Here is a 21846-nt window from a genome sequence, read left to right as displayed (position 1 = left end):
GGGAAGGAGGTCAGAGAATTATCCTAGCATAGAATATCTTCCCTTGCTTGAGAAGATTACTTCCAAAAGGGCAGTTAAGTAGCCTAAGAACTTGGATTACTAAGAGAATATCTGCTCCTTTAGGATGCTTTAAAATAGAGCAACCATGGGAAACCTTTCTAGATGACCAGCATAGCTTCTGGGGAACTGGCCTAACTATTCCTGTAAGATGATTCTAAAGCACTGGAATCTCTCATAATAACTTAAAGCCCATCGATGTGTATCATAGGATCATAGATTTAGAACAATCTGGGATCGTATAAGTCATCTATTACATCTTCCTAATTTTGCAGATGAACTGAGGTCAGAGAAGGGGAACAATTTCCCCAATTTCACTGCTGGAGTAAGTGAAAGACTGGATTCAACTCACATCCTCCGACTAGAAAACAGGCCATTTCTATCATTCCACACTGCTTCTTTTAAGAGGAGATAATTAGACTGAATAGGATTTCCTCTGTGTAAACACTTGACTGTTATGTGTGTGAATATATTAATCTGTAGGAAGGTAGATGGACAGTTCAGTGCAGAGAGTCCTGTATCTGGAGTCAGGCAGACTCGTCTTCCTGAGTTAAAATCTGGTACTACAAGCTGTGTGACCCTGGGCAAGTCACTTTACCCTGCTTGCTTCAGTTTCCTCTTCTGTAAAATGAGCTGGAGAAGGAAACGGCGAACTTCTCTGCCCGGCCAGACCCACTCCAGGCCGCACCACCCCTAGCACGCTCAGAACCAAGGAAGGGGAGCCACAACCTGGGAGCTTTTTAAATAGGGTGAGGACAGTAGGAAGAAGTGACATACTAAGATGGAAGCCCGCGGGCTTGTGAAATGCACTTGCCTTCTGGGAATCGTAGTCTGCAGGCTGAGACTCATCCTGTGCTTTTCCTTTGGCTCGGCCCCACCCCTAACCTGGAATGGAGTCCCGCCTCCATTAATGAGGGATTTTTAAGGAATGGAGATTCCTTAGGATAAAAACAGGAAATTTTTATTCTCTTCCCCTGGGAGGAGGGCAGTCCTTTCCATGATGGATCAGGGAGAGGAGGTGCGCAATATGGGGCGAACAGAGTTTTAAACCCTAATACAGCAGGTGAATATGTCCCCTGTTATCCCTCACTTCCATTGGTTGGGGGGGGGGGGGCTCGGGCTGTCCCTGGCTCCCATTGGCTGGGAGGAGGGGCCCACAGAGGCAGGAAAAAGACAAAGAACTGAAGCTAGGTGGGGGCTGAAGGACTCCTAAAAGTGGGAAGGGTGGAGCCGAAGGTGAAAACTGACACCAAATTCTAGGACACATTCTGAGAAGTTTTCAAGTTTCCACTCCCCAGACAGGGGGAATAAAAGCTCAAATAACAGAAAGGTTGATAACTGACAACACAGTGAAGATCTTCTCAATTTTTATTTTTGTTTTGTTTTCTTTTGAAGCATACAAAGGTCTGTCATGTGGAGAAGGGACAAAATATTTCCTATTTGATCCAAGAAATGGCAAAAGAAGGAGTAGGGGGTAATGGAGCAAAGGGGACAATTTAAGCTTAAAGTCCAAGGAATTAGTGCTGTTCAAAAGGTAGATAAGGGCAGCTATGGGATGCTGAGCCTATACTCCAAAAGACAAGTTTAGATCTGACCTCAGACACTTCCTAGCTGTGTGACCCTAGACAAGTCATTTATTCCTTTTTGCCTCAGTTTCCTCACCTGTAAAATAGGCTAGAGAAAGAATTGGGAAGCCATGCTAGAATCTTTGCCAAGAAAACCCTAAATGGGGTAACAGAGAGGTGGTCATGACTAAAATGACTCAGTAACAGGCAGAAGAAGAACAAAAAGATTAAGTTGCATCAAGAGGTGGAGTATTTCCTCTCCATGGAGGTCTTTCAAGCAGAGTCTGAGCTACCACTTGTAAGGATTCCCCAGGACAACAACAGTCCTCTCTCTTCATTTTTAGGAGATACCTTGTTTTACAGGGCTAAGGTTCACAAGTGAGCTGTGCCCTGAGCTTGGCATAACAACAGTCCTTTGGGTAAATTACAGAACTGGCACTGGGTCAGACCCCACTGCTGCTGTTACCACTCACTGCTTGGATATTTGTCTAGCCACAGCTATACACATCAAGGCTTAGCCGCTCTGCCTTGGCTCTCCTCAGTCCTAGGGCAGACCCCAGCACAGGTCTAGTTTCTTTCCTCCAATGCAATAAAGAAGGCCTTTTGCCTAGAACCTCTTATTTAAAGTTGCATGAACATGACCTTTATATTTAAGATACATTTTAGTTGTAAGGATAGTGTTCAAATGGTGGGAGTGGCAAACAGGTGTGGTAGGAATGCTTATGACACATTTAGGAGACAATGAATGAACCCTTTTGACTAGAGGAACAGTGGAGTCCCATGAAGAATAAGGAAGTACACAAAAAGTCCCAGGCCATACTTTCTCCCCTCCTACTGAAGCATAGATGGGAATATCTTTTGAGCCTAAGGAGACAAAAGGGCTGGAAAGTGAAGTGATTCTGTTTCATTAAGCATTAAGGGCCACTATAATGTTAATGGAAATTAAAGATCTTCCTTGCCCATTTAAGAGGCCTCATGGTGGTGCCCAATAAGAGAAGCTTGGTTAGGGGAGGCTTGTTTTTCAGGAAGGTCCACACCTTCTATTACTTTGTAATTAAGCAGTGGGTCATGAGGGTTATGATGCCCTCTGACTCTGAAGAAGAGTATCTATACTCTGAGGTTAGCATTTTTCTTTGGGACTTACTCATGGGAAGAGTACTTGAGTGATGTACCCAGATGAGACTCTGGGGAGCCAATAAGGACTCATTGCCCCCTAACCTCCCCTTTGAAAACACAGATGTTGGTGCTTCTCTCTCTGGTAACTATGTGTATATGTGATGGTCGGACTGTTGGATCTGTCTGTTGATCTGTGATATATGCATTATTTGGTCAGATGGTTAGAAGACCCATCTGTTGGTCTTTATGCTATTATTTCTGCTTGTAAATTCTGTTTCCATTTTCTCTGCATTTTGGGGTGCTGACTTTTCCCCCTGAACTTAGTAAATTATATGTGTGTGTGTGTTTGATTAAAGTAAGATTGTTGATCCCTTTTGAGTTGATTTCCTTTAGAAAAATAGATCAAAGAACCTGTGCTAGCAGCCATCCTGGGTATGCTAGGGCGCTCGCTGTTACAGCAGCACACACCCCTGAGTCTGAATATTCTTCCATGCTGGGACAGTGAGCATGTGAAGAAGAACATCTTATGTTGTGAGCCATAGAAATAAACTCAGCAACTGAAGTCCAACTCTTCCTCCAAAGGCCATCCTGCTTTGCATGCTCCCATCCCCCACCTCTGTCCTGACTGCTTAGAGCCCTTATTAACCACCTCTTCTTTCTCCCAACCCTGAGAATAAGCATTGGGCAGAGCATAGCATGGAAGGGGGGGAGGCGTCAGCAGCTCATCCCCTCTTCCTACTATTGCTCTGACTCCCAGGTAAGGAAGGAGAACACAGAATGGTCATGCTATCACAAACATGATTTTGTTCACATTTTTACGTCATTCAAAGCTCATTTTTTAGCTTTCTTCTCATTCTCATTTGTTAATGTTATTAAAATTTGTAATGGCAAGCAAAATGGTACTTAATTCCTTGTTTTAGCTATTCAAGGGTCTTTGAGCCTTGCCTGAGTTTATAGTCTTTCTTTTTCTTTTTTTTTTTTTTAAAGCAATTGGGGTTAAGTAACTTGCTCAAGTTTACATGGCCAGTTATTTCTGGGTGTGGTGCTGAGTATCTGAACCCAGATTTGATCCAGGTCATCCTGACACTGGAACCGGTGCTCTTACTCGCTGAGCCACCTGGCCACCCCTAAGCAATTGGGGTTAAGTAACTTGCTCAAGGTTACATGGCCAGGTGTTTCTGGGTGGGTGCTAAGTGTCTGAACCTGGGATCCGATCTCCAGGTCTTCTCAATGCTGGAGCCGGTGTTCTTACTCGCTGTGCTACCTGGCCGCCCCTCCAAGTCTTTCTTAGAAACAGAACTGTGAAACCCACACTGGGAGGAATTTTCCAAAGATCAGAACAGGAAGGATGTAAGAGGAAGGGGCAGAACAGGAAGGAGCTGATGATATAAAAGCTCAAGCACAAGCTGGGACAAAGCAGAATTGGGAGGAAGGATGTTTGTGGGGCTGGTACTCTGTCTGTCTGTTCTATCTGCTTGATGTTACTTTGTCAGACCTGTCTGCTGACAGAAGACGTTACTGTTGTTAAGAAACCCTGAAAGAGGACTTTCCTGCTGTCTGTTTACAGAAGTCCTGAAGGAGGGTTTTATTGATGTTTTCAGAGGTCCTGGGACTTTACTGATGATTTGTGTTAATTTCTCAGACAGAGGCCCTGTCTGTTGGTCTGTGTTGATTTCACAGGCAGAAAGTAAATTGATGATGGTGTCAGCAACATGTGTGAATGTTATTGTAACTCTGCTGAGCTTGATGTGTGGAGCTGGACCAGGAGTTGGGCACTGCCTACCTGTGAATCCAGGTGACAGTTGGGTGGATTCAAGCAAGAGCTGGGAGCAAGGAAGAGGAACCATGGAGTTTGGAAGTCAGCCTTGTGTCAAGATGAAAGGACTTTTACTTGGGTGCTTAGTGCTGACTGACAAGATTAAGAATGTGATTTAGGGGTGGGAGAACTTTGTACTTTGCCCTCCTTAAGGACATTACTCCCTAAGGATGGTTGAGTTAAGGATTATTGGAAGCCAGTCTCCAAAAAAGATGAAAGAAGACTTTAGATGGGTTCTTTCTATTGATTGATTCCCATTGTGACTTACTGAATGACATCTTTTGTTTAAGACTAGGTGGCCACTTTAGTAGTAACTTGTTATGTTACATCATTACTAATATTGAACTTTGGTTTCTGTAAATGTTTTGCTTTAGTTTGTTGTTGAATAGAGAGTTCACTATACTATGTGATCAGAACCTTAAAGCTATTCACAACAGCAGTCCTCAGGAGAGCTGCTTATGGTTGGCTTTACAAAATTGTTTGTTTAATGTCCTCCTCTGAGTGTATAATATTCGAGTCAAGCAATTATCAGACCCCCTGGTTTTTCTTGAAAGCCAATGAGTTCAGTAAACTTTGTTTTGTTTCTCATTTTACATGCCAGAAGAGAGATTGTGGTGATTCAATCTCTAGTCTCCTTGCCTGTACCTCCAGGGCAGAGAATCCCCTGGAGGTGATGCCCTGCAGAGCCAATCAGAGTGTAAGCACTACCTACTTACCTGGGAACCAAGAGAATCCAGAAAGGGCCCCCAGGCTTCTCCTCTATAGCACACCCAGCCTGGCCTCTGGGGTCCCTGCATGGTTCATGGGTCTGGCACAGATTTCTCACTCACATTCAACAGAGTGGAGGGTGAAGATGTTGCAGTCTTCTCCTGTCAGCAGAGGTGTCACTACTCTCCCATAGCACATCAACCTTGTACTTAAGCCTTCCCAGGCAGTTTCAGCTCAGGGGAGCAGCTGCTTCCTCCAATGTCTCCCAGGAAAAAGAAGCCACAGCATCGTGTTCTATACTGAGCTCAGCTGGGAGTCCTACATCTCACGAATGCATTGTTGATGGGGTTGGAAACTAGTTCAGTCTTTATGGAGAAAAATTAAGAGCTATGTAGTCAAAGGGTTATACAAATGTCCATATCCTTTGACCCAGCAATACCACTACTAGGTTTGTATCCCAAATAGATAAAAGAAAAGGGAAAGGGTCTATCTCTACAAAAATAATTGTAGCAGCTACTTCCTCTAGGGTCTCCCAGGGAAGAAAAACCATTGTTGTGTGTTCTGTATGAGCTCAGATAGAAGTCCTCATCCCACTATGCCTTAGGAAACCCATTCATTGAGATAATCTCATCATCCCATAATATCTCATCACTTTTAGAACTCCACTGAATAACTCACTTGAGCTCTCTGTTTGTAGGGTGGGGCTCTGAACTCCAGTTCTCCACTTAAGAGGAGAACCTGGCTCAGACATTGCTTCATTTCTCAGCTGGCTGTACTCCTTTGGGAATTCCATGACTGAGTTCTCTCCCATGTCCCTGCATAGGGTACCTTTCCCCCAAACTCCTGCTTTTCAGCTTCTTTTTCTCTTTTGCCTTATATTAGATGGGAGGATAGCTTCAAATCCAGCCTCAAACACTAGCTGTGTGACCCTGGGCAAGTCACTTAACCCTGTTTACATCAGTTTCCTCATCTGACAAATAAGCTAAAGAAGGAAATGGCAAACCACTCCAGTGTCCCTGGCAAGAAAACCCAAAATAGGGCAGGAAAACTCAGACACAACTGTGACCAATGGTATTGGATTGCAAATTCCTTGAAGTCAGGGCTGTCTTCTTCTTCATCTTTATACCTTCTGCTTATTACAGTGCCAGGAAAGTACTAAGTGCTTCATCTAGACTGATTGATTGATTTCAGTCTTCATCTTCCTACCTAGGAATTCACACTCCCCATTCTACAACTAAGGTAGTACAGAGAGGTAGAATGGCAATGTGAGGAATTCCAGAAAAAATACGATTTGCTAATGTTGAGAATTTTCTTGAAATGGAGATAATAATATCACCTACCTCATGGGGTTCTTATGAGGATCAAAGGAGATAAGTAAAATGCTCAGCAGAATTTAGTGTTAAAGAGTAGTAATTATTAGTATTCCTGTCGATGTTCTTTTGTAGTCTTCTTGCAAGAAGAAACACTCAAGTATTGGTGTGAGCAATGTCTACTCTACTAACACAGGAGATGCCCTTCAAAGGGTACTTATGTGAAAGAATCAATACCCTGTCCTCTAAGTCTATATTTTTGCTTTGTTTTTTGGTTATGTTTGAATATATCTCACTTCTTCCTCTGCAAAAAGGCACACTTCCCCCATTCCTTATCCGAGGCTTGGCTGGGAACTGTAAACACTAAAATGTGCATGACCACTCTCCACAGCAGCTCTCTGTGCACCATCTCTTCTCTGAGGCAGATTGCTTCCCTTTCCAGACTAGAGCTCCTGCATTCCTCTTCTTGCCTCTTCCTCCTTCATTTTAAAAATTATGAGCTCAGCGCTCCCCAAGCACAAAGCTTCTGATTCGTAAAGTATGAAAAAAGAGGGTGGTGGATAAAGCCATAAACTCTTCCTCTAAGCAGTTCATTTTTTTTACAATATATTTGATATTTAAGAAAGTAGTAATAAAATTATCATGTCTCCTCATGGTTTTTTTTTCTTCTATGCATTCTGTTTTAAATGTGTTATGGATACTCTGTCCTATTTATTTCTCTTAATTACTGTCAGTTTCTCCAAAGGCAGCATCATATAGTGGCTAGAGAGGGAGTCTGAGTGATAGGAAGGCTTGGGTTCAAGTTCAGCCTCTGATATGTTCCTGTCCTGTGACCTAAGGTACAACACTCAACCACTTGGTACTATAGGCAACTCTCTAAGATGAGAAGTTGCAGAGAGGGTGTTTACCTGCACTAGTACAGGGTGTGGGTTCATTGAAGTATTCCTTATAGTAATGAAGCCAAAGGTCCAATCTTATTCCTATCAATTTCCACTAACTCACAGGACTTCCTAATTTGAAGGCTCCCCCCCCCCTGCCCCTCCACTGAAAAAGCTAAGTATAACCAAGCAAGACCAATCAAGATGTTAGCCACATCTGAAAATGCATCTCCTTCTAAACCTCTGGCCCACATCAGGTCTCTGCCATTAGGTGTGAGGAAGGCTTCATTATCATGCTTCTGAAGGTAGGATTTTCCTAGTCTCTTTCCAGGTACAGTCCTGTGTTTAAAGCTACTGCCCCATATACTTCACGGACAATTTAAAGGATGATTCTGACTCTGTGATTTCTGACATGTTGATTTTAGAAACTAATTCCATATAGGACAGGACTTGGCATCTAGTAAGCACTTAATAAATGCTTGTTTCCTTTGTTAGCCAGATTTTCTCTCTTGGATTTACTGTTTTTGCTGCTTTTTCTCAAATTCCCAGAAACTTGTTTCTGACTCTACTTCTCACTCTTTTTCTCCTCTTTCTGCATAACCAGGAGCCTAGGCTTAGAGTAGAGCATGACTTTACTGAAAAAGCCAGTGGGGGGACTAAATATTGCTGCACTTAAGGGACCATGGGCAAATCCAGTCCACGGGGAGGAACACTCACTCTGGGAAGGACAATGGACCCTTCTGCTCCACTTGCAGTACTTCTTCCTGGAATATCCCAGAATTAACTCAGTCCCACTGACCCACTGAGTGCACCTTCATCAGTCTCTTAACTTTGGGCCTCCCCCTCCCACCTGTACTAACCCCATTTATCTTTCACTTTTACACCATCTCCAGTTTGTCCTTTGGCATCTTAACCAAATGGTAAGAAGATAAATTGGTTACCAGATCTCCACCTGATGTGAGAATATAGCTTCTGGACCTGCTTGTGTGTCCATGGTCCAACTGTGGTCTTGTGACCACGAGGAATAAAAGTTGCCTGAGTTATGTCAGAAGAACACAAAGTACCGAGTTAGTCCAGCACCTTAATGCCCCCTTCCTTGCCCCTAGTCAGTTCTTAGAGGATAGTACTTACCCTGCTGGCTTCCTAGTCCCCAAGCATGGGAACCTGCAGGGCTTTTCATCTAGGCAGTTCTTTGGTGCCATCCTCTGTCCTCCACATCAAACACATTTCCTTTCCTTCGCATGGCTGCACAGATTTAGGCCTTCATCTCTTATGGGCCATGTTCAAACTGAGTCACTTCCAGGGAAGACTTCCAGACACCCAGGGAGAGTAACACCAAAGATCAGTCCTGCAAAGGCTTGCACAAGCATTATCTTGCATGCTATGTGAGCAGGGGATGAAAGCACTGAGTTGGGTCTCTAAATATAGCAGCTTCTCCTTGTCATTATCTTGGGGGTTGTTTCTTTTCTCTTACAATTTTAGTTCCAATTACTGTAGATCTGACATGTTTTATTTTTTAAATTCCAATTTGTGGAAGTCACCCACTTCTCCATCTTGTGATTCTGAAGCTATGCATTAGGGGAGAATTATGGGTCTTGCTCTCTGCAAGGTTTTAGGGACATGGAATCATTGGTCAAGATGCCTTTCTTCTGTTGGATCCCAAAGAAGACAGATACAGCAGATTTCTGACCCCAGCAATAGTTCTGGCATTGTCATAATTCTTCTTTGTGATATTCCATTTATCTTAGTAGTATTTTAGAAGACTATTCTACCTATCTATGCAGTGCTCTTTTTTCCCTCTCTTCTCCCCCCAACCCTGCCCTAGAGAAGGCTACCATTGGACACAAATATACATATATTTGGGGTTTATTTAATTTCATATTCTTATTGCCAATGCATGCAGTAAGGAATGGAGAGAAGACATGCATGGTGGACAATGGCTGCACCCTACTCACTTCCTCCCCCTCACTCAATATACATGATCCACTCATACAATATTTTAGAGGGAGGAAAAGGTGCCATATGTGTAAGAGAAAAGGTAACTCTATGCAGATATATGGACAACAGAAACATACATTAAAGCTTTAGAAGTAAGACATGAGAAGATGGTGACCAAAGGGCAAAATGAACATTTGGGCATTTGTAGCATGTCCTTTCTGTCTCTGAACTCCTTAGGATATAGGGTAGAAACAAGAGCCCTGAGTCAAAGGGTTAGGGCATGAGTTTGTAACCAGAGAAAATGAGGACAATGTCACAAAAGGCTAAAACGATTACTTCAATTCTATGAGAAAAAAAGTGCTTTTGCTCAAACAAAATACATATGTGTAGAAGAAAAAAGTGGAATTATAGTAGAAAGAAAACTCATTCTGGCTTCAGACCTGGGTTCAAATTTCATCTTTGGTACTTATGGTACCTATATGGTTTTGGGCAAGACTCTATGGGCCTCAGTTTCTCCAACTGTAAAGTGAAAGGCTTGGAATTCATGGCCTCTGAGGTCTCTTCTAGTGTAAGATCCATGACCCCAAGAAAAGGTGGATGTGTAGAAATCTCTGTGCAAAAGATAAACATGTGACATCCAAAGGCCGCAATAAATTTATGACAATCTCCTTTCCCCAGTTCACAAGTGGGAATGGATAGTAGTGAAAAATTCTCAACAAGATTTAAGGCAGATGTTCAAAAACCACCCAAAAAGTACCACTTCCACATGCTTAACAATCAGACAGATGGAAACTCTGCCATTTCAGCTCAGTTCTGACCTAACTGCCAAATATGGAAAAATGTATTGTCTGTGGGGATGTGAAAACACAGGCAAACATTAACAGATCCTAAAGCTGCATATTAGTTCAATACTGTTGGAAAAGACTTTAGAATTTCACAAGAAGCTGTCCATATTCTCCTATCCAGCTAGTTAGTATCAAAATTCAGTTTAAAATCTTGAGCTGTTTATTACCAGCAGGGTAAAAAAACCCATGTAGAAAAAAAAAAATACAATAACAATTTATAAACAAATAACAATAGCCCCCATTTCTCCTTTGCAACTATGTCCCTGAAGATTGAGGAATGTCAAATAGGAAGATTCCAAAAAATAAAGAGAGATTTTTAAGGAGTGATCAGTGAAGAATGAAAGAAAAATATACATAATTATGACAGCTAAGTGAATGAAAATTTTGAAAAGCAAATGAAAAATAGCATGGCTGGTAAAAAGCTGTGGATTTGTAGGAGGGCGGGGTGCAAATTCTGATTTTGCCACTTACTGCCTCTGTGACCTTTGACAAGTCACAGCCTCTGGAAATTGTTCATCTAAAAGATAAGACACTTGGACTAGAATGAAACTATTAAGGTCCCTTCTAGCTCTAAAGCAATGAGCGTTGGACAGCATTGCTACTAAATTGTGGGTGCCCATCCTTCCTATTAACAAAGAGAAAAATACCAAGGGATTATAGTACATAACTACAAGGTATTGCCACTGAGAAACACTCATTTATCATGTTTCATTAATTTTTTGACATTTCTTTTAAAAATATTAATACTCAGTTCTGGATTCAATCCCTTCCTCCACCCACTCTCCCAACTATGGAGAAGGCAAGAAATATAATATTTATTATATGGGAGAAGTCATGTAAAATATGCTTCTGTAGTAGCCGCGTTCCAGGAAAAATGGCATGAAATATAAAGGAAAAGATATGCTTCAGTATTTGCCGTCTGAATCCATCAGTTCCTTATTTGGAGAACAGTATTTTTCATGATGATTCCTTTGGGTTCTGGTGGATCATTGTATTCATCAGAGAAGCAAAATCTTTCATTGTTGATTATCTTTACAGTATTTTTCTTATTGCATAGACTATTACTGATTCTGTTCACTTCATATCATTTCAGATGAATTTTCCCAGGTTATTCTGAAACTATCCCTTTCATCATTTCTTACAGTACAGCAGTACTCCATGACATTTCAGATTCTGTGACTTCTTCAGCCATTCACCAATTGATGGGCATGCCCTCAGTTTCCAATTCTTTGCCACTCAAAAAGCTGATATAAAGATTTTTGTGCATATGCATCCTTTTTCTTTGATCTCTTTAGGATACAAAACTCATCATGAAATTTCTAGGGACAAGTGTAGGCACAATTTTGTAACCCTTTGGGTATAGTTCCAAAATGCTCACTCATCCACAAATCCACCAACAATACATTAGTCTCCCCATTTTTTCCATGACTCCTCAATTATTTGCCATTCTTCTTTTGGGTCATCTTAGCCAATATGATGGGTGAGGAAGTGAGGTAGTATCTCAAAGCTGTTTTAAATATCATTTCTCCAGTTATTACTGATTTAGAACATTTTCCATATGATTATTGATGGGTTTGACTTTTTTTCTCTGAAAAAAATGCCTGTTCCTATTCTGTGAACATTTATCAGTTGTAGGATGGCCCTCCTTATGATAAATTTGTGCCTACTTCCCTTTATATTTGATTTATGAAATCTCTAACAGAAAAACTATCCAATATCCCCTACCCTCCCTCACCACCATGCCTTCCTGTTTATTTTGACTCTGTTGGTTTTCTTTCTGCAAAGCATAAGGTAGATCTGAGGTCCACTTCATTAGAGGGGACCATGGGCTCTTTAATTAAGTGCCAATGGCTCAGAGATCTGCCTCAGGAATTTTTCTTTCAGACTGGGTAATTATTATGCTCACTCTCTCCTAAGTTGCAGATCATATCCTCTGTGTATAAATCATGTGCCTGTTAGAGCAAATCTTACAAGATGGTATGAGATGTTACTCTATGCCTAGTTTCTGTCAGACTACTTTCCAAGTTTTCCCAGCAGTTTTTGGCCAGTAGTGAGTTCTTGTCCCAACAGCTGGGATTTTCAGAGTGATGTAACAATAGGCTACTGAGCTCATTTACTGTTATATATCTGTGTACCTAGTCTACTCCACAGCTCCATCACTCTATTTCAAGTTCAGTACTAAACTTTTTTAATTATGACCAATTTATAAGATGGTTTCAAATCTCCTCCTTACTTCACATTTTCCTCCATTGTTTCCCTGAAATTCTTGACCTTCAGCTCCTCGGCATGATTTTGTTGTTTTGTCTTCCAGTTCTATAAAGCAGTTCTTTAACATGATATGGCACCGAATAAGTAAATTAACTTAGGCAGCACTATAATTTTGTTATAATTGTTATAATTTAGTTACAAAAATAATTTTGTTATAATTTATAATGTTAATAATATAAAACTATAATTTAGTTCAGTCTACCCACGAGCAATGAATATTTCTGTAATTATTTAGATCTGGAAAAGCCGCTATGGTGACTGAGACACTGAGGGAGAGTTTTTGAAGGAAGAAAGGAAGGAGGGAGGGAAGGAGGAAGGAAGGAGAAAAATGGGAGTAATACAGTAATGAGACTTCCTAAGGCAAGATCTGTGATAGCATAAGGAGCTAAGTGATTCAAGGGAAGAGAATAGTGTAGACTGAATTCATTCATCAAGGGGTCAAGATGGGGGAAAGTGTGGTTGTATTATTATGGAAGATATCCTCAGAAAGAAGTAAGTGGTCTAACAATTGTAGGCCATGGTAAGGATGAAGGAGAGGTGTGATAGTAATGGCATTTAAAGATTCCCCTGTATTGTCTTGGTTTTCAAATTGATTGTGTTAAAACCCAGAGCTTGTTAATCCCACCTGTGGGATGGACTTGTTGATGTGAAAAGAAAGTCCTGAACTGGGAGGAGCTGGTGACATAGATTTGGAGAGACAAGAGAGAGGCAGAAGAACTTTTTGGAAGCAGCACCTCGTGGAGGCAGAGTAACTGAGGATTGCTGGGGACCACTTTGAGTTGCCCTGGACTTTTGAGACCTGCCCCCCGAGCTGCCAAGGACTGAGGAGACATGGCTGTTTTGCTGGTACTTTGTCTGTATGTTTTGATGTTGTCTTGCCAGATTTGTCCACTGGTGAAAGACAGTCCTTTTGTTGAAGAAGTCCTGGAACCTGGCTGTTCGCTAAGAAGCCCTGAGACTTTCCTGCAGACAGAGAGTGAATACTGTCCACTGGTGAAGGACAGTGCTGTTGTTGCAGGGGTCTGGGAACCTTTCTGTTGATTCAGAAGCCCTGAAGAAGGATTTTCTTGTTGTATGTTTACAGAAATCCTGGGAGAGGGTTTTGCTAATGTTTTCAGGGGTTCTAGGTCTGTTCTGCAGACAGAGGATGAATTAATGAAGGGACTGGCAATGTATCTTGTGGCCTTGCTAAGCCTTGTCTCCCCAGGTACTAAGATTGCTGAGAACTTGCCTCCTGTCAAGATGAAGAAAAGACCTCCATTTGGGTATTAAGTGCTGTGCTTAAACTTGTTGTAACTCTGGGGTAGATTCAATTGTGATCCAGTGGTGGGGAACTTTTGACCTTTTTGTGTTCTATGGTTGAACAAATGAATGTACTTTACTTAGATTGGAAACTAATCTCCATTTGAGAAGAGGGGCTTTGTGGTGGACTAAATGAAGGTACAGCCTAGGGGTGGAGTAGTATTTAGAACAGGGACTTTGTAATTGATTGAATGATTGGAAGGTCCTGGGGTGGGGTAGTACTTAGGAGATTATTTAATCACACTTAGTAAATGCTGTATTTTGAATGATGTCATGTTTTGATCTTCTCTGTTCTTGGTTTATCACTGAATAAAATGGAGAGCACCTATGCTGGTATTCTGAACCTTGGGAAGTTGCCTTTGCTTGGCATTACATTACAAGAGTTTTTAGATGGCAAAGCAGTGAAAGAAAGGCATGAAATAACAATAGATAGTGATCACATAAGCACATTTCAGAAGTCATGACCATGGAGGAGGTGCATTGGTCAGAGTTGAATTGAAAGTATGACCACCTGTGTGCTCCCTAGGTGGGGTAGACAATAATCCCATGGGAAATGAGTAAGGTGAGCAACTGAGAGATAAGGGTTTTTGAGGGACTATGTTGTGTGACTAGGAATGATCAAGTCCTCTGGTTTGAGTGCAGGAGTTAGAGAACAAAGACTGAGCCAGTTAATGAAGTCATTGGGGGATGGTGGAGAGTGTCCTTGAGGTGGAGACACAAAAGCTAAGGGATGTTTTACTGGGTGGTAGAAATGGATTCAGTGGGCTTCAAAGAAGAGATTGCTGAATGATGAAGGTAGAGAGAGAACCTAGAAGTAACAATGGGGAGCAAGGGATATTCAGAATTCCCACCTGAAGCAGAGTGGTTGTATCCTGGTAGAATGGGGTGACCCAATAAGCTTCAAGGGTCCTTGTTTCCTCTTTCCAATCATGTTCTCCCCCAGTTTCAGAAGATGTCAGAGACATGCTCCAGTAGAAAGGAAGGAGAGCCACTTTAGGCCTTTTCATCTAGATATTTCTTGTCTTGGGTCTCATCGAGTCCTCAAGTTTCCCTGCCAAACTTGTCCTTGGAGCCTGCCATAGGAAACTAGCATCCCTGAAATGAACAAAAATTCTGTAAGATGTAAAAATCTCAGTGTGGAAAGAGCTGTGGGAAGACAGGTACACTAATCCAGTGCTTCAAGAGCCTTGGATTAATCCACTATTTGTGGGAAACAATTTAGGGGAGGAGGAAATAAACATTTATGTAAGCTCCTAATATGTGCCCCAAACTGCTAAGAGCTTTAAATACATGATCACGTTTGACCCTCACAAAGACCCCGAGTAAAAGTTGCTTTTGTTATGCCCATTTTGTAGCTTTCAAACCAAACCAAACCAAACTAAGCAAGAAGATGGTGAAATCACAGGTCCTCTCAAAAATGATTGTGCCTGTAGAAAGGCAAGATTCCCTTTTCTTTTTAATTATCAATATATCCCCCCTCATCAGTAAAAGAAGTGTGCACAAGAATGTTCCGTTTGGTCTAGATAGACCACAAGCTAATAAGCAAAGAAAAAAATAATAGCTAACGTGGATATGACACCTAGTATTTACCTGGCACCATACTAAGTGCTTTACAATTAACACCTCATTTTGTCCTCACAGCAAACCTGGGAGATTTGTGCTATTGTTATTCTCATTTCATAGATAGGGAAGCTGGGGCAGGGACATAGTGACTTGCCCATGGTCACACAGTTGGTGCAAGTGTCTAAGGCTGGATTTGAACTCAGCCTCAGGTCTTGCTGTCTCCTCATTGGTGCTCTATTCACTGTGCTGACATGCTTAGTAGATATGGCCAGTCTTTCCCAAACACCACGTACAATCTCTCCTCCCTCTCTGAGTTCAGGGTAACTTGGTGAATGGTGAGAGAATTAACTCCAGTTGGACTAGATCTGGGTTATAGAATGCTGGCATAGACACTCCTCCCCATTTGGTCACAGGGAGCCTATGTGGGGAAAGGACCTTTTTTGGGACATAAGCAGAAACCTATAAACCATAAGAAAGAGGGATTGAGTATGTGACCTTGCCCCTGTCAATACACATCTCTGGCTTCAGTTTCCTAATTTATAAAAAAGGAATGACTTGGAGAGCAGCATCACTGTGGGACATCCTAAATCCTCTGATCTGGAGTGAGGAGACTACTTGGAGAAATGAAGCATGCCATCTTACATATCCTAGATGACAGGGAAGACTGGCACAGATGGAAGGGAGGTTAAGGTGATGGATGCTAATCCACTGTGCTCTGCACTCCTGGGTTCAAACCACTTTCATGTGGGTGTCTTTCACTTCCATTTCTATTGTTCTGAATGTGTCCTAAACACGTGGCTATACCTTCTACAATGTGTCTGACCTCGCATCATCTCAGAAGCTAAGCAAGGGCAGCTTAGATAACATATGGATAGGGGGTTGCCTGGGAATATTTGGTCCTGCATCTGAGAGTCAGCACTGTATCATTCATACAGTACTGGGACTTGGAATAAGGAAGGCCTACTTTCAAATGTCACCTCAGAATCTTAGTAGCTGAGTGATTCTGGGCAAGTCACTCTGTCTCTGTCTTCAGGTTCCTTATCTACAAGATGAGGCGATTGGTCTCAATGGCCCCTCAAGGGGGTTGTTTTTTAAATTAGCCAAAATTTGCTTTTTTCTCCCATATCCATAGTTTGTCTCATCATCAGTCCTCTGGAATTATGAATAGCCATTCAGTTGATTAGAATTCTTACAGTTTTAAAATTTGTTTCTTTTTATAGCATTATTGTTAATTTATAATTGTTCCCCTGGCTCTGCTCACTTGACTCTGCATGAGTTCATACAAATCTTTCCATGTCTTTTTCAAAATCACCTCATTGTTTCCTCATTTCTTATAGTTCAAAACTATTCCATCATATACACATGCTGCAATTTGTTCAGTCATTCCCCAATTGATGTACAACCCTGACGTTTCTGAGGTTGTGTTTTTCGTTGGATTTTTGGTTGTTTTGTTTTTGCTGTCACAAAAAGCAATGTTATAAACATTTTTCTCTATATAGTACTTTTTCCTCCTTTTCTCATCTCCTTAGGATGCAGATTTAGCAGTGGGATATCTGAACCATAAGGTATGTACTGTTTACTAACTTTGGGGAGAAATTTTCGAACTTTCTTAGAGTGGTTGGACCCATTCATAGGTTCTCCAATAGTTCATGCACACACCTTTTTCTTATAACACTCCCTATTTTGTTCGTGTTATTTGTTTTTTCATCATCATGGTTGTCACATGGAGCCTTAAACTGCTTTAATTTGCATCCTTCAAACAGTAGTAATTTGGAGCACTGTTTCACCAAACTTTATATCCTGTGGGTTTTTCTCTTGGGAAACCAATGTTCATATCCTTGAGTCACTTACAAAGTGGGGAATGGTTCTTATCCCTATAAATTTGAGTCAGTTCCTTATATATGTTCGAAGTTAAACTTCACTAAGAGAAACTGGCTGCAAAGATATCTGATGACCCTCCCCCCCAATATTTCTCTTTTAATCTCAGCTTTATTAAATATGTGTAAAAACTTTTAAATTTCAATCAAAATTATCTTCTTTGTGTTCTGTGATTCTTTTTATCCTTTTTTTGATCATGAGTTTTAACCTTTATCTGTGCATTTTATAGGTAATTCTTCCATGTTGATCTAATGAGTTTATGATTTGATCTTTTATATCTAGATCCCACACCCATTTGTGGCTTATCTTTTATACAAGGTGGGAGGTTCTGGTCTAAAGCTCATTTCTTTCATATTACTACACTATTTTGCTATCAATGTTTATCAGATATTGAGTCTGTATTCCACTAACTTGGGTCTTTGTGCTCACTGAGTACTAGGCTGCTAGGCTTTCATGTGCAATCATCTTTTTTTTATCCTGCTTTGGAATGCTTTATTCCATAAACTAAAACTTAAATGAACAAAAATTTTGAGAAATGAATGCCTCTCTGATTAGTTTGTAAGCTCCTGAATGGCAGGAGCCGTTATTGTCACGCCCACACTCTGTATCCTGCACACTTGGCACAGAGCCTGGCACCTGTAGGTGCTTAATAAATGCTTATTGTTGTAAACAGTTACGATGACACTAATTGTAAATGTCTGTTTTTTTTTTTTTTTACAATGGGCCCCCATGGCTCCTACTTGTGCTCTCTGGGCTGAAGAAGCAATATGGATAATCCCTTTTCCATTTGCTGAAATAAACACTGAAAATGAAATAGTTGAAGAAGCCATTCTGTGTCCTAAGTCTTTTCCAATCTATACCAGCCCAGTCCCTTTGACCAGTCATCCTGTTTTCTTCACAACTAAGGCAGTTAGCTTCCTTTTTTCATTCTATCACTGTGTTTCTTAAAATGTGCTGCCCTAAAATGAACATGAGTGTGTTCAATGCTCCTGGAAACATAAGAGCAAAGGAAAGCATGGGAGACCACAATCTCCTATAATCTAACAGTGTGTGAATAATTTTTTACTGCTGCCAGGAGTGTTAAAGGACCATTACCTTCCAATTCACATATTGAGACCTGAAAGACACTTCCAAGTCCAATTTCCTCATTTTACACATTAGAAAACTGAGAGCCAGAGAAAGTGACTTGCTTAAGGTCCAAAGGGGAGGAAATGGTAGATGTGCCCTTTTTCAAAAGAAGAAATCAAAGTAATCTTTGATCATTTGAAATCATGCTCTAAATCACTAATAATCACAGAGATGAAAATTAAAACAACTCAGAGACACTCCTTCACACCTATCAGGTTGGCTAATATGACAGAAAAGGAAAACAATAAAGGTTGTTAGGAGGAGAATGAAAAAGAAATGGGATACTAATCCACTGCTGGTAGAATTGTAAACTGCTCCAATCATTCCAAAGAGTAGTTGGGAAATATTCTCCAAAGACCATTGAACCATGCATACCTTTTGAACCAAAAATACTTTTGCTAGTTCTATATCCCAGAGATCAAAGGAAAAAGAAAAGAATCTCTTTGTACAAAAATATTTGTACAGTGGCTACATGGCACAGTGAATAGAGCACTGGCTCTCAACTCAGGAAGACCTGAGTTCAAATCCAGCCTCAGACACTTAACTAGCTTGACCTTGGGCAAGTCACTTAACCCCAATTGCCCCTCCCCCCCAAAAAATTAAATTAATGTGTGAGAAAGAAGAAAATGCTGGGAAAAGGGGGAAAAGACAGGTAGAATGGGGTAAATTATCTGACAGAAAAGAGGCCCTAAATAAATTTTACAGTGAAGGGGGAAATGGGGGGGAGGAGAGAAGGGAATACCCAAACCTTACTCTCATCAGAATTGGCTCAAAGAGGGAATAACATACACACTCAGGTCTAGAAATCGATCTTACCATACAGAAAAGTAGAAGTGGAAGGGGATAAGAGAATGACATGTGTGATATTAGGGAGGGCAGTTTGGGGGAGGCAAAAGTCAGAAGCCAAACACTTCTGAGGATGATCACAGTAAAAAGAGAGAGGGTGAGCACTGGCCCTGGAGGCAGGGGAACCCGGGATCAGTTCCAGCCTCAGATACTTAACACCCCCACACACACACACACAAACTTTCCGTGTACCCTTGGGCAAGTTACTTAACCCCAATTGCTTTTAAAAAGAGAGAGAGAGAGTGTGTAGGATAAACAGGGAAAATAGGATGGAGGGAAATACATAGCTGGTAACCATTACTGTGAAAAAAAATTTGCAATGACTTTTTCTGATACAGACATCATTTCTCAAACACATAGCAAACTGAGTCAAATTTATACAAATAAGAGCCATTCCTCAATTGATAAATGGTCAAAGGATATGAATAGGCAGTTCTCAAAAAAGCAATCAACGTGAAAAAGTGCTTTAGATCATGACTGATTAGAGAAGTGCAAATAGAAACAAGTGTGAGCTACCATCCCTTATTTATCAGATTGGCTAATATGACAGAAAAGGAAAATGACAAATGTTGGAGGGGATGTCAGAAAATTAAGACTAATGTAATGTTGATGAAGTTGTAAACTAATACAACCACTATGGAGAACCATTGGGAACTATTGAGAAAGGGCTAGAAAACTGTTTATGATCTTTGATCCACCAATACCACTACTCATTCTGTAACCCACAGAAAAAAAGGGGGTGGGAACAAACATATCTATAGGACATATGTTCAGTGACATATGAAGCAAGGTTCTCAGATGAGACAGGCTGGGGAAAGGGGAGATATCTCAGGAGTTTGAGAGAAATACAAAGCTCTGGAAAAAGTCTCTGTGGGAGAGACTTCATACCAATCATGATCCAGTCTAGCTTTCTTCTACAGCATTTGAGCAGGAAGGAAGATGAGGGTTGTGACTTGGCAAGGAAGAATCAGTGGTAGGATAAGGGCTTAAGGGATTCAAGAGAAGAGAAAAGTGCAAACTGAATTCATTCACCAAGAGGTCAAGATGAGGAAGGCTGCAGCCATAGCATGGGACATAGGCTAGGAAAGAAATAAGTGGTCAAGCACTTGTAGGTCATTGTAGCAGCAAGCACCCCAAGGGTCCTCAGTGTTTGCTGCCAGCACAGGTTCTTGGATCTGCTTTGATAAAGGAAAGCAACTCAAAATGGGTTAACAAGCTTACTTTAATCAGTCAGATATGTATCGTTTACCTAGTTCAGGGGGAAAGGTCAGCACCCCAAACTTCAGAATATACAGACAGAATTATGAAGACAGAAACAGATCAAGTAGACAGCTTTACAAACTGTCCAGCCATTACATCCATACCAAATCAACATCTGGGTTTTTCAAAGCCGGGGAGCTCTGGACAACAGCTTCCCAGAATCCATATCAAATCACAGAACACTTCTCAAAGTGAGCCCCAAAACAAAGCTACACATCAGGGCTTATATAGCCTTCTCCTGGCTCAGAGAATGTAACAACCTTATTGACTCACTGGCCAATCAAGAAGTATCTAATGAAAAACAAGCCTCCCACCCCAGGCTCCAGGTGCACTTTAGCCTAGGGGCAGGGAAGATCTTCAAATTTACATTCCCATTACAGTCATGGTAAGGATGAAGAACAGATTTTATATTTCAAGGAAGAAAAAGGAAGGCAGAGAATAGCAACAGATTGTGATTAGATAAGCACATTTCAGAAGTTATGACCATGGAGGTTATTGTTGTGTAAATCCTTTGTTCTCCAAGAGGACCATAATATCAGGGAGAGGCTAAGGTCTTTTCAGGGTCTCACTTTGAATGAATTTATACCCATGCAGTGGATAGGCCTCTTTAAGTAGTGTAGCAACAAGCACCCAGGGTGGCTGCCAACACAGGTTCTTAGATCTGCTTTTCTAAAGGAAAGCAACCCAAAATGGGTTAACAATCTTGCTTTAATCAAACATAGGTCATTTACCTAGTTCAGGGGAAAAAGTCAGCACCCTGAACTTCAGAGAATACAAACAGACAAACAGATCAGCAGACAGGGCTTCCAGCTTCCTGACCATTACATCCATACCTAGTCAGGTACCAGAGAGGGAAGTACCAACATCTGGGTTTTCAAAGGCAGGGGATCAATGGCTGCCCAGATTCTAGTCTGGTCAAATCACACAACTCTTCTCAAAGTGAGCCCCAAAGAAAACTTCACATCAGGTATAGCCTTCTCCTGGCACAGAGAATGTCACAACCCTCTTGACCCACTGCCCAATCACACAGCAACAAGGTGTGGGCATTCCTGAAAACCAAACCGACTGCCACAGGCTCCACGTGACCACATTCAGCCTATTAGGCGGGAAAGTACATTTTCAAATCAGGGAAGGTTCTCAGAGTCACTTAAGCCTATCAAAGGGCCTGGGGCAGGGAAGATCTTCAGATTCCCATTCCCATAACAAGTAGTTACTCAAAAGATGTCCCCTTTAATAAAAAAAAGGAATCCAACTGAGAGGGTGTAAAGCCAAGCACAGGCAGGTCTCCTGAGGACTGCTGCTGTGAATAACTTTAAGGTTGTGATCACATAGTATAGTGAACTCTCTATTTATTAAACAGTAAACTAA

At 41.3% G+C, this 21846-nt stretch overlaps 1 long non-coding RNA gene across 1 annotated transcript in view; it reads left to right on the top strand.

Moving 5' to 3' along the window:
* Positions 1 to 21846, top strand: part of LOC138167788 (uncharacterized) — a 127999-nt gene that overhangs the window by 83683 nt on the left and 22470 nt on the right. The window lies entirely within an intron of this gene.

The sequence above is a fragment of the Petaurus breviceps genome, unplaced genomic scaffold, assembly GCF_028583685.1.
Source record: "Petaurus breviceps papuanus isolate PSGF00001 unplaced genomic scaffold, PetGlider_PUasm1.0 305, whole genome shotgun sequence".
In the NCBI taxonomy this organism is placed as follows: domain Eukaryota; kingdom Metazoa; phylum Chordata; class Mammalia; order Diprotodontia; family Petauridae; genus Petaurus; species Petaurus breviceps.
The sequence above is the reverse complement of the archived record's forward strand: the minus strand, read 5'-3'. Positions and strand labels throughout refer to the sequence as shown.